We start from the raw sequence: 13,069 nt of genomic DNA on the forward strand, positions 1-13,069 counted from the left end.
CCTCTGTGATCAGTGTTCCATCCTTTTAATAAGTCTCCACAACGGCATAAGTAATTTTTGATTTTCCTGCTTATTATCATACTTTAGGCACTTCTGGACTGTATTTTAGCTCCAACATCTCAGATTTTTCTTACCAACTTAACTAAGTCCAAGCATCATATACCCCCTCATCTATTTTTCCATTTTTCCTTCTGCTGAGCTTCAGCTGCAAAATTCTACAACATTTCATTAACTAATATTCCTTAAAACCTTCTCAGACCCCCAATTTACATAGGATTTTACTTCTAGCAACTTGCAAACAAGAGCGAAGATTCAAAGGACTCTCTTTTTATGGAAGTAATTTAAGATCCCACTCTGAATGCACTGGAATTTTTCCAAAGCAAAGGGCAGAAGCTCTTCCTATAGCAGCAAGCTGAAACACTTGCTGCTTGTCACAGTGATTTCACTCACTAAAGCAACCTGCAGAGCATGGGCTGCCTTGGTCCAGGCCACAGAACTGTCCTTGAAACAGTAACGGGTGCTGTGGATTCTGTCAGAACAGAGTTGCTGTATCCTGGCTTTCCTCTTACTCCTCTCCTCCAGGAACACAGTTTCCTTCCAGCAGCAGAACCAGGCTGGGGTTCTTCCATACCTACTGTCTGGCTGGTGCTGGGAAGCAGGAACCCAGCTGCTCCCTGTACATGTGATGAAAGGACCTCAAACCCCCACCCAGCAGGCTGAGAATGTGGCCACAGCAATCAAGCTTATGTATGAATAAACATGCCTACAGCAAGATCAAGTAGTACAGGAGTTATTTCCAAATTATGACGTTATTGTATCCACCTGCCAAAATCTATGTCTGTTTGCCAGAGAGTGCTGGCAAGGATGGATGAAGGACTGGCCAATTAATGAACTTCTCTGCACACATCTGTTGAAAAGATACTGAATATTTTACCACCTGCATAGCAGAGAAGCAGCTCCATTGGGGAGCCAGCTTAAGCCATGTGAGTAGCAGTTTCCAAGACACCATCCCAAGGATGGGTACAAAGCCCCTCTTGGCTTGAAAATATTTGTCACAAGTTTATTTCCTATAAAACTCAGAGACCTTATCTAAGATCCATAAGCTGCCATAAGTTAAAATGTAATTGTAACATATTAGTATGGGAATTTGCTTTTTAATCCAAGTAACAAAAGCCCAGGTTTATACTTGCTTCAAAAAGCTGCTCTGAAGGCCAGAGAGATGGAAAGCAACACAGAATTTCACAATCTGTTGCTTTTCTATGCCTGTCTGAAAAAATAGCTCAATACAGTGTGACGGGACAAAGAGTTCTCACCTTCCAGATGAACACCACCATGAAAATTCTAAAACATCCCATTGTATGGTGTTGCATGCAGGAAGCTAATGAAACAAGGCAGGAAACTCTTTTTTCTACATACTGTCTTTCAGATAAAGAAGATGCCTTAGCCTGAACTGACACACAGTAAAAACCTCCAAAACAACTGTGATCCAAGTAAAAGTCAGTAGCTGAATAATACAAACTGAGGGCAAATAAAAACTATTTGCTTAGATAATTCCATAGCTTCCAACAGCTTTATTTGGAATTTTAATCCCACTAGGTTTTTCTAATTAAAATCAGATGAATTTCCAAATGATGCTAACATCTCAACAGCTCGTATTCACTGGGGATCTCCCTCATTTCCACACACTCCCCAGTCTGTGTGTCACCTCTTAGTATCAATCATTAAAACAATTCATCAAGATCCATCTCTTCAGGCTCACCTATAAAAATTAAGGTCATTTACTCTCAAAGCTCTAGGCTGTTATCCTGTATTATCCAAAGTTCCTCTTCCACAGCACTTCTCTGGGGATGGAGAGAAGTAGGAACAGGGAATAACACAGGACTATGTGCAAGTTTTTCATTTACCACAACCTTCTCAAATCCAGGGTGAAGGCTTTCCTGTAGCATCTGGATATGCTCAGATATACATAATGCACAGGGAAATAATCACCAAGATGTCGTCTTTCAGTCACCACAGCCCCCACACTTCATGATTTCCCTCTAAGTCTCTGAACAGATAAACTACTTTTCATTTGTTTTTTTTTTATTAAATACAAGGCTACCCCAGATTGCCTGATGCATTTTTGCATTTCCTTATGGAGGCAGCTTCATTTCAGCAGCACCCAAGTCATCACTGCATATTGTTTGTGAAGTGTTTTCTGATCTTCCAGGATTAAAGTCACTAAACGGTAAGTTACTAATAACAACAAAGGGGTGGCTATTGTGATTGTGTTTAAGTATCCTTCTCTTACACTCCTCTTATTAAAAAAAATCAAAAACTATGATTCAATCATCCAAGTTATTAAGGGAAGATAAAAATCAAAATTTATGTTTCGGAACAGACAACACTGGGTACAGCAGTCTCACAGGCCAAGGTGGGTATTTTCTATTGCTTTAAACAGAAAGCACAGCACAGCTCTAGCAATTCACATTTGATTGAATCAGGTTTGAGCAGCCACAAGACTTTGAGCATCATTTGCACTCCAGTCCCCTGAAGAGCACCACGAGAACACAGAGCCTGCAATCCCTGTACCCATGGTCACTGCACCGTGTCTTACACGGTACAACTGACGGTGGTGTAGTAGTCACAGCACAAAGATTATGCCCTCTAATATAATTTAAAAATAACAACAGCAAAAAATGAGGAGTTTAGATAGGATTCCAGTGTTCAGGGTCTTGGGCTTGCTCTCTGCACAGACATTATTTCTCCATAAGAAAGCAAGTAGCATAAAAAAACCATAAAGGCAGCTAGACTGCAGAAAGTTGTTTCTTGGCTTGCATCGAGTGAAACCACACTCTGCTTTAGCATACAACATTCACCTACTGCAAACTACTCAGATAAACAGTTACCTTACTCATCCATTCCACTGCAGGTATCTGTTCTGTGTATATTTGGTCTAGAGGCTCCGTGACAAATGTTATTGATCCTTTCAATGGATAAAGGCCTTGATAAGTGATAAAACCATCCACCCACTTTCCCTAATTAAGAAAAATCCAATTACCACACACAAGTGTAAATTGTGAGACTGTAAATACCACCCATCAGTCTTCAGGAATTGGTACAACTGGCAATATGTTCCCAAACCATCTGTACAGCAAAGGATTCATTAAAAATGACTTGACAACTTCCGTACTAGTTTTTAGGACAGCAGCTTGTCTGAAAAGGGTAAGCATTTGAAAACCGTTACAAACCAAGTTAGAATTACCTATGTTCTCATCATGTGAGGGACTATATTCATAGCCTATTCATTTCTACAGTCTGAAGCAGACAGTTCTGCTCTAAATTCAGAGGAGAAGCCTCACAGATTGATCTTCTCCCCACAATCCGCAAGAGAAGATGAAGTGGAAAAGCTCATGGAGAGGTGGAAATGTAAAACAGGACATGGAGAATCAATGGGGTTGCTGGAGGGAAAACAGAGCAAACAAGTGCTCATCCCTGGAGATAACATGATACCACACCTTGGAAACCGCGATTCTAAAGTGACATTCAGTGGGACAGAAGCCACAGGAAGGACTCAGTCTGCAAAATAAAAATCAAGATTTTGGGAAAGAGGCAGACAGTGCAATGAAGAATATACAAAAATCTCAAAAGGAGGAATAACAGTAGAAGAAGAGATCCGCTTAAATAATTAAAGCAAGCCCTCCACTTTTCTTGCTACAGTGCAAACAAAATTCAGGGTTGGGAGCAGAACAGGGTTTTCATTCCTCTCTTACTCCCATGCCTGAATCTCAAGAACACTGCAATGTGATAGCAAAATAATTCTGCATTGATTGAAAGAATCTCCTGAAGGAGGACTACAGAAATTTAGATCTTACTTAGGACACAATTAATAAAATGTTGCCATGCCTGTCACAGATTATTTTCTTATTTTTTTTCCTTGGAGTAATTAAAGACCGTTTTATGAAACACAGAGACTCAAAGTTTCTTTTTAAATTTTTCTTTAAATGTAAACAACAGCATAAAGGAGGAAAATGACACTGAAAGGTAAAACATCCAGTAAGTCAGAGACAGTGATAGCAAGACTGACAATGTTTAAATGTGAAAGATGATATCCAAGGGACTGTAGGAGTTTTAGGTAATCAAAAGTATTCAGAAAACTGGATAGTAATTGGAAAAGAAAAGCGGGGGAAGTGTCCAAATGAAACAACATAAAGAGGAAAAAAGTGGAGAAATTACTATAGATGACAGGATTAAAAGCAAAGGTAACATACTAAGGGAATTACAGGTAAAGTTGGGATATGGACCCTGATATGCCCTCCTAGAGAACTATATTATATTTGTACCAAAGCAGGAAACCAGAATGGCAGCAGGGAGATAAGGCCTCAGTAAGTGAGAGCTGCACAAGACAGTGTCAGCATAAGCCTGTCACTCAAAAGAAAACTGGTGTTACAGTCTCACTCCCTGCATGATTTGTTACCAAGATGGGATGGTCTGGACAAAGGCATGCAAAATAGGGATAAAACACATCTATCCCTGTTCTGAAGGCATTGATGGAAGTTAGAAGAGAGAGCTACCAACTTCCATATGGATTTTAAATTATAAAACTTTTTTGCATCTGAATAAATCTTACAAGCTATACCTAAAACTCTCTTTTTCAATGGTATGTGATCACACCATACATGTGGTCAGACCTTCTGGAAGCTCATGGCACCAAGAGGCAGGATCCTCTTGACACACAGCTTTGACCACTGTGTGATTATCCTGAGAACATTCACATCATGCCAAACACAAATGTGTTCTCCTTGGTCTTAATCTACTAGACCAGTGGTCTGCAGTAACAAGGTGTGCTCTACATGTCGTGGGACTCAGCTGAGACACCCAGCAAGGCAAAACACAAAATAAAGAAGAGGTAAGAAAAAGATGCTTCAAACACCAAGTTGTCATGTCTTATTTACTCAGTGGACAAAAAGTCATTCACCAATACACTCTAGTCCCCTGTCTGCATGATTCAGTACAAGAAATAATACCAATCAAGGTGATTTGTTAAGCTAATCTATATCTTGCAATATTGATGGTGGATGTCATGTTTATTTTACAAGGATCAGTTTCGTTTCCTTTGCAGCCTTTAAAATTTGAACACAATTCAATTCCTTTGAATACTGCCAGTGAGTTTCATTGAATGACTGAAAAAATACTTACTAAGACACAACTTGTCCCGCACACAGGATTCAGTCCTCCTCTGCCTCAGCCAGTCCTTACCAAAATCAGGGCCAGCGTCCACAGACACAGAGGAGTCTGGGCAGGGTGCAAGCAATTTATCAGGCCCTGTGTGTCCCCTCCCCTAAATCATTAACACTCCTCACAGCAGACAGTAATTCATCAGCATTCCCTACCTGCCTGCTGCCTTTCAAGGATGATCTCAGGAGAGCGTGGCTGGAGGTCGGCTGGACAGAGGGCTGGGAATTGATGGCTGCACCAGGCAGCCTCTATCATCATTTATCTTTGCTGGCAAGCACTAACTGTTCCTTCTGCTGAAGAAAATAGTCACTAATGGAAATCCTGCCACCACCGTAATTATAACATCTCCAGCTTGATGCCAGATTAACAAGTAGCTGTGGAATAACATTTTTAAAGTTTGACTAATGATGATGTAGGTAATGACTGAAGCGTGAAGGCACCTGCACCAAGATATGCTCCAGGTTTGAACCAATTTGTCCTATTACATCTTACAATATGACAAAAAAAGAAAAGAAAAAAATGTGACTTGAGAATTGGAAAACCAATTTAAGGTATTTTATTTCCTTATGATAAGATGTGGGAAGCCACCAACATTTGCAAGATAATATTTCTAGCCTGAAAAATGCTAAGTATTACATCCTACTAAGAAAATGCAAATAGAGGATTTAGGACACCAGTAACCAAACATAAATATTCTGGTTTTGTGTCATCAGTGAAATAAATAGGAAACTTTAGACACTACATTCTAATTCTATTTTACTTATTTGTTTTACCAGCACCAGCTTCTGCCAAAAAATGAAAGCCAATCAGAAAAAAAGCTTATATAGTAAAATGAGGATACACAAACACTCCTCTCTGAAGTAAAACCAGAAAAAGATGACATTAAAAAGCTTTTTCATGTTCAAGAGACAAGTCCAGCAAAACTGAGGAAGATTAACTGCTGCAAATATATCATTGGTCAAGAAACAGAAAAGGAAATAATCAGACACTTCCAGCTCATCTCTATGCATCATAAAACAAATTAAATTAAGGTTTTGTTCACTGTGTTGTACAAAAAGTAATTTTGTCAGAGCCATCATGATAAAGTCAGGCTGCTTCTCAATCACTGCACAAACAACTTTTTTCTCAAAGGTTATCTTCCAAGGAGATTTAAAATACAAATATATGTATATAAAGTTTATGCCTTTCATACCGAGCATGTTTACTTCAAGTGAGTGCTGGGATATTAAACCCACCAATATTGTTGATATTGTTCTGGTTTATACATGTTATCACAACTAAAGCTACAGGAATTTTCTCAGAGACATAAGACACAGGAAAGTACACCTTTTATGATTACCTCCTGGCAAGATTAAAAGACATCTTGGAAAAAACCAACCAATAAATCTACACATAATAGAAATTTTGTGTCTCATAAATATAATGGAAGAGCAGATATCAAGGTGATATTCACACCTCTTCAATAAAGCCAGAGTACTAGAGGTGGAGGTAACTCTGATAGTGCTTTAAAAACTTCAATGACAAGTTTTGCCATAGTGACAGACTCCTTATGAACTTGGTCCATGCTCACATAAGGAAGACCCAAAGTTTCACCTTCTCTCTGTTTTTAAAAGTTTGCTTTACTCTTTATGTAAGTGCATTTCACATTTATAAAGTCCACACCTTACCCTGACAAGCTTTAACTGCTATTTTGGGCATAGTAAGCAGGTTAAATAGTTGTCATGTTTTCAAAAGAAATGCAACAGTAGATGCAGAAATACAGGACCCATTTCCAAGATGAAAGCTATGCTGGTAGAAAGGAGTTGGCCTGCATACATATATATGAGTGCAGACAAGTAAGACTGATAGATCTATGTTAAGCCATTGCATTTTGGCAGTAGAATAGAAATACACCAGATGATTTAGAGATTATTGGAAAAATGTATTTCCCAGAGAAGCTCGCAATAAAAACTTCAAGAGAAAAATCCTACCAAGCAAGGATGTCTGGGAAAAACTTTAAATTACAAAGTGGAGGGGGTAGGAATTAAACATTGTCATGATTTACCAACTTCATAGCACAGGTAATGAATGCTTCTACATCCCGTTATGTTGCAAACATATCTTTTTCCTCAAACCCAGGTTTGGTGGGAGAGGGTTAACATCATCTATAAAAACATTCCAAATGCAGTATCAGGTGAACCTCAGCATGTGTGTATTTGCTCATCACTAATGGTTAGTCTTGCCACAGAACAGACAGAATAGTGAGTTAAAAATCACTCAGTTGTAAAAGCAACAACAACAACAAAACCCACAACCTTGAAAGCCTAAAAATTTATCACTTAAAAGTGAGGATTTCAAAGCAGAGGCAGCAAACACACAGCACCTCGGAGAAACGTGATACATTTTTTTCTCATGCACACTGAAAGCAAGAGCTCTGCCTCCACTGCCAAAGCAACTTTGTGACAGCTGAAGTTGGTGAATCCTTTGGGGGACACCAGCCTGAGTGAAATCGAGTGTCACAGGCTTTGACCTTCAGTAATGTCTCCTCTCTAATTAGGAAAGCACAATACTGGAAAGTGGAAAGTATCGTTTGTTTGCAAGAAAAAGGCAATTCTGGCTCTGTTTCCTGAAAGAGTAGCATTTTTGCACATCTCTACATCTGGCAGAATAAGCTCACCAAAGAGCAGTGTTTATAAGATAATTGGAATTTATGGTTATAAGCAGAGACAGACAAAGGTTAAAGACATTTTTTACAATACCTCGTACTTCACATACAAAACCAAGTGTGACACTGTGTCATCTATTCACAGCAATCTATGTCTGCTCCCAGACTGAACCAACCACCGTGCAGTACACACACCCCATAAATATATTGCTATTAAAAACACAGGACAGAACTACAGCAACACAGTATTTCCATCGGTTAATCACACATTTGTTCTCTGGCAACCCAATTTTAAAGCACCTTGGGATATGCAGGAGAGGATTTTGGTTATAAACTGCTAACAAACAGAAAGAAAAAGTTAAATGACAATTTAAGTTTTTAATTAAAAAAATTTACTTGGGCTTTGTTTTTAAAATATCTTCTGTTAACATTGTTTTTCTCTCTATCAACTTAATAACTTAGTAGAAGATATCTTGGCCTAGAATTGACATTCAATTCCAAAAGAGTTCTTTCTCCAACAGTCCATCTTCATTTTGCATTGCACCCCTGCCATTATGTCTGTTCTTGCCTCAGCTACAGCAGAGTACCATGCAATATAGATGATGTAATCTAGAGGTTAATAGCAAGATTTTCATCTTGACAGATTTCTCATGGGGTTTTGCAATTGCATCTTGAAATAAGAACATTTCATCTAACAATTGTTTGCTGTAGGATCAATAATACTAGAAGTTATGCATATAAGTAATGTTTCTGGTTTTATATTTGCTGCTATTTGTAGGTCAACTGTAGAAAGCTCACAGTGAAGAGATGAAGAGACATGGTAGGTGCACTGCAGAGAAAAGGATCTGTAGCATTCCTGAGGACCCCATTTCAGGAAATGGACCCTGAAATCCCACCTCTATGTTGGAATTCACAGCCCTATTTTTGTTTATACAAAATTGTCATTACCCACCTGAGCAGACAAAAAAACACACAGAAATTGCAAGCACCAGTTACAGATCCACTTTATAATTAGTAAAGAAAGTTTATCATTATTTGGAAACCTTAATGTTGACTCTCCTTAAAATTTGAGGATAATGCCTTTTAAATTGTTGCACAATTATTATGTTTGTGTATTCAGTCAATGCTGGAATTCACCAGATGATGGGAGTGCTGTCTAGATTTTTCCAGCTAAGCACAAGTGATAGCTAGAAGGTATCCTCAAAGATTACAAAGAATTATTTCAACAGTGAGGATATTTAAATTAGTAACAGCTGGAAAAAAACCCAATAACTAAGTACCACAACTAAGAACTCCTCCTCATGATATTTCTTTTCTTCCCTTTCTTCTCCCCATCTCACAGTATTCACAGAAAACAGAAACAATGTTCCCTTCACCTGAGTTAAAAATAATTTGCTTAACACCACAGGCAGAACAGGACACAGGTTTAGATTAGATATTAGGAATAATTTCTTCACAGAAAGGATTGTCGTGCAATGGAACAGGCTGTCCAGGGAAGTGGTGGAGTCACAACTCCTGGAAGTGTTCAAAAAACATGTGGATATGGCACTTGAGAACATGGTTTAATGGTGAATGTGGTTGTGGTACTGGGTTAACAGCTGGATTTGATGACCTTGGAGGTCTTTTCCAACCTTAATGATTCCATGATTCAAAGCTGTTTGAAGAGGCAGGATTTAAGGTCCTCAGTGACATCCTTTATCTTGATAAATTATTCATTCACATTATCAAAGCTCCCTTAACAAGTGTGTCCCTGAGCATCCACCAACAAAAATAAATACAACTAAATCACATAATCAGCTAAAAGCAAGGGCCATAGAATATCAGGGAAAATGAAAGTCATAATACTAGGAAAAGTTTAAAAAAATAACAGCCACAAACTAAACAATGCACAGCTCTCCAGTCTGAGGAACTCGTGTGCAGCGTGCCTGAGAGGAAGAGCAGAGTCCTTCACCACCTGCACATGGTACTGAAGAATCCAAGTGACTGGCAGCTTTCTCATGGAACCCCACAAGCAACACTGGGAGGAACAGACAGGCACTCCTGCAGCAAAGTATCCTTTCATAAAACAAGTCATTTAATTTTTACCTTTTAGTTAGGGGGGCAAAATCAGTTGCCTGCAACTGAATGTGATGTGTTGTCAGACACATGATGTGACAAGGCAGCAAAACTACTGCTTGTGTAAATACAGAGAGTGCCAGCAGGACACAAACAAGTTGTCAGGTACTTTTATATTTACAGAATGTCAGGTACATTTTAGCTTTAAATTGACTCCAGCATGTTGCTCTGCTCATTAATACATAATCATCATTGCAATTATCTTCCTCCAATGGCCTAAAATTAGAAGCAAACACTACCAAATGTTGTTTTCACACAGAGCTGCTACTCTGTCTCCTCTGCTTATCTTCCTGTAGGGAGAATTTGGAAATTTTCTCAAAACCCCATAGCAGAAATCCTAGGGGGATTTTTGGAGTAAAAGCAAGAAATACAGAAGAGGCTGAAGTGTCTGATGGAAAGGTGATATGTAATTTACTGAAGCAGGTTTTCTAGACCCCCTTGTTCCTGTTGACTGACAAGCTGGAGAAAAGTATACCACAAGCAAACTTACCTTTAAATCAAAATTATCTGCTCAAGCAGAACCAACATTTTTAGATCATGGGAACCTGTCAACTTGTGATTCCACATTTGCTTGGTGCTGTTAGAAACTACACCATTAGCAAAAATAGCTGATTAACTTATCATTTCACCGTAGTTTCGATGTTGGTATAGTTTCAACATACCTCAATTTTTAAGGGCATGTTGTATCTTTTCCCTCTGGAGACACACTAGGGCAAAACTAAGGAAACAAACTGCCGTAACTCCAGGCAGTTTGGTTGGAGTCTGCTTGCTTTGTTTTGGTTTGTTTCTAACAAAACCCCCGCCCACCTTTCACTACGAAGTCAGAAAGGTGAGAAAAACACTCCAGAAAGAGCAAAACTGGGAGCAGATGATCTGCTGTTTAAAACCTGTAGTAACTGTTTTTAATATTTTCAACAGTCTGAACTTCTCTTTTGCATAATTAAACTTTCCAACATATAAAAAGAATATCAGCTATTACTCAGACTAGATGAATTCAGTGTTTCAAAATAACTGCTATAGACTACTTCAGATATGAATGTTGACCCACTTGCAGAGCAGTTCTTTTTCTAGAAGGTTGTTCTCTCCTTCACTGGCAAATAGGGATGCTTATAGCTTATTTCCAGAGTTTTGTATAGGACAATCAGCACAGATTCCATATTAATTATAGAGAGGAGGAAAAAAAAGACTCTAAAACATAAGCCTAGTCATTATTTACAAAACACATTTTCTGTTGTGATGGAGTTTAGGCCAGCTCCCAGGCTTACTGCCTCTAGACTCCTGTCTGCTTCATCTTTTAAAAAGTGCCAATATTTATACTGCTTTGCCACTCACTAGTCCAAATTACATATCCATGTGGAATGGGACACAAAAACATGGGCTCTTACTTAAGTAAGAGACAAGCCATGCCAAAAACGATTTCCAGCCAGAAGAGACAAGAGCAGAGGGACAGAAGCATTTGCCCAGGCAATTTTAACTTTACTAATTTATGGTGTGCTGTGCTGTACAGGTTTTCCGACCCTTTCTGCCTTGCTTATTGTAGGAGGTTTATGCACCACAGTCCAATGTCAGATGGCATCACAGTAGAAGTCTCTTCTTTCATTAAAAAAATAAAAGAATTGTTGTTACCCTGGTACCCACTGGACCAGCCCCTGCATCAATCTACCAGAACCTGGGGGGAGGAGTGATTCAGATATCCTTCTTGTCAGGGCAAACACCAGTGTAAAGGCCTCTTGTAATCCCACTTACATTGGTCTTGGACACTGTGCTGCTCAAGTATGCCAGAAAATTGGACTGGAGGTCAGAGGGGGAAGAAGACAACACAAAAAATTTAAAGGGCTGAAGAAAGAGGTCAGCTAAAAGCCTACAAGGGGGCATGTACCTGTGGGCTAATTAACAATAACAGCAATGAATACAAATAATTGAAAAGTGCAAACACACGAGTAAAAAAAGAAAGCAATTATATGCTTACAGTGATTCATGACACTCAAATACAAAGTAGTCTTTCTCCTGAACACATGAGATGGGCAGAATTCAGAAGAAAAGGGTGAAGTTAATGAAAAAAAAAATTAGGACAAACAGAAGAAACCTATGGATAATTATATCTCATTTAGGCAATGAAATTTAGAGGTGGAATACAAAGTGGTGCAAGTGTTTTAGGGGTTTATTCCCCAAGACAGACTGTAGGTTAAACACACTCTACCTGTCCATCCCCTCCCCAAAACAGGCAGCTCAGAACAGTCTCACATGGGCAAATGACAGCCTGTGGGCTGTTTTCCCTCTATCACTTTTGTAATGCTATTATCTCTTGAAAAATATCTTCCCAGACTTCCCTGACCCAGAGATCATCAGCTTACAGACACCTTATAGGTCCAGTTCTGGTCCTACTTCATGTACTTGAAATTAGAAACATCCCCTCTGAAAAGCAGAGAAGATGGAGGAGTAACATCAGAGCCTTATGTTTTCAGATCCCTAGCAACAATCCCATACATTTCCCCTTTCCATGTAGTCCTCTCTCTTTTTGTCCCTCCTAGGCTCAAAACTACTTAAAAGGTACAGTCTGAGCTGTGGTAAAAATCACCAACTGTGAACAAAATGTTCAATTAACATTAAAAACAATGCACGTGTTAAGAGCCTGAGCTACATTAATTAGTCACTTCTTCCATTTCAAATCTGTTTTTACATATGTAAACACTGCAGTACTCAGAGATTTATCTGAAATAAAATGAGGACATGGGCAATTTCCTTCTATAGGGGCAGATGTTGAAGTTGTTCTTGTGATTTTTCACAGATGTTCCCCTCCCAGTATATTTAAAATGGGATTTCTATCTCAGTTCTGAAAATCCATGTTCTCATGGCAAAATGCAGGCAGTTGATAAAAGCTGTGAGCACATTTTGTGATATCTGCACAAACAGGCAGGAACTAGAGAGGAAAGAACATTTGCATCCACATGCATCCACAGCAGGTTCCCAGTGTGCTACAAAGTGGGATATACCACACCTTGACTTCTGTAGTTTTTCTGTTGTAAGTAAGGAGATAATTAATTGATCATCTCCATAAAGACTGCCCCTTCCAGGCAGGTCGAAAGCGCTGAG

Source organism: Manacus candei, unplaced genomic scaffold (genome assembly GCF_025592945.1).
Source record: "Manacus candei isolate 608988 ecotype Guabito, Panama unplaced genomic scaffold, ASM2559294v1 h1tg000002l, whole genome shotgun sequence".
In the NCBI taxonomy this organism is placed as follows: Eukaryota; Metazoa; Chordata; class Aves; order Passeriformes; family Pipridae; genus Manacus; species Manacus candei.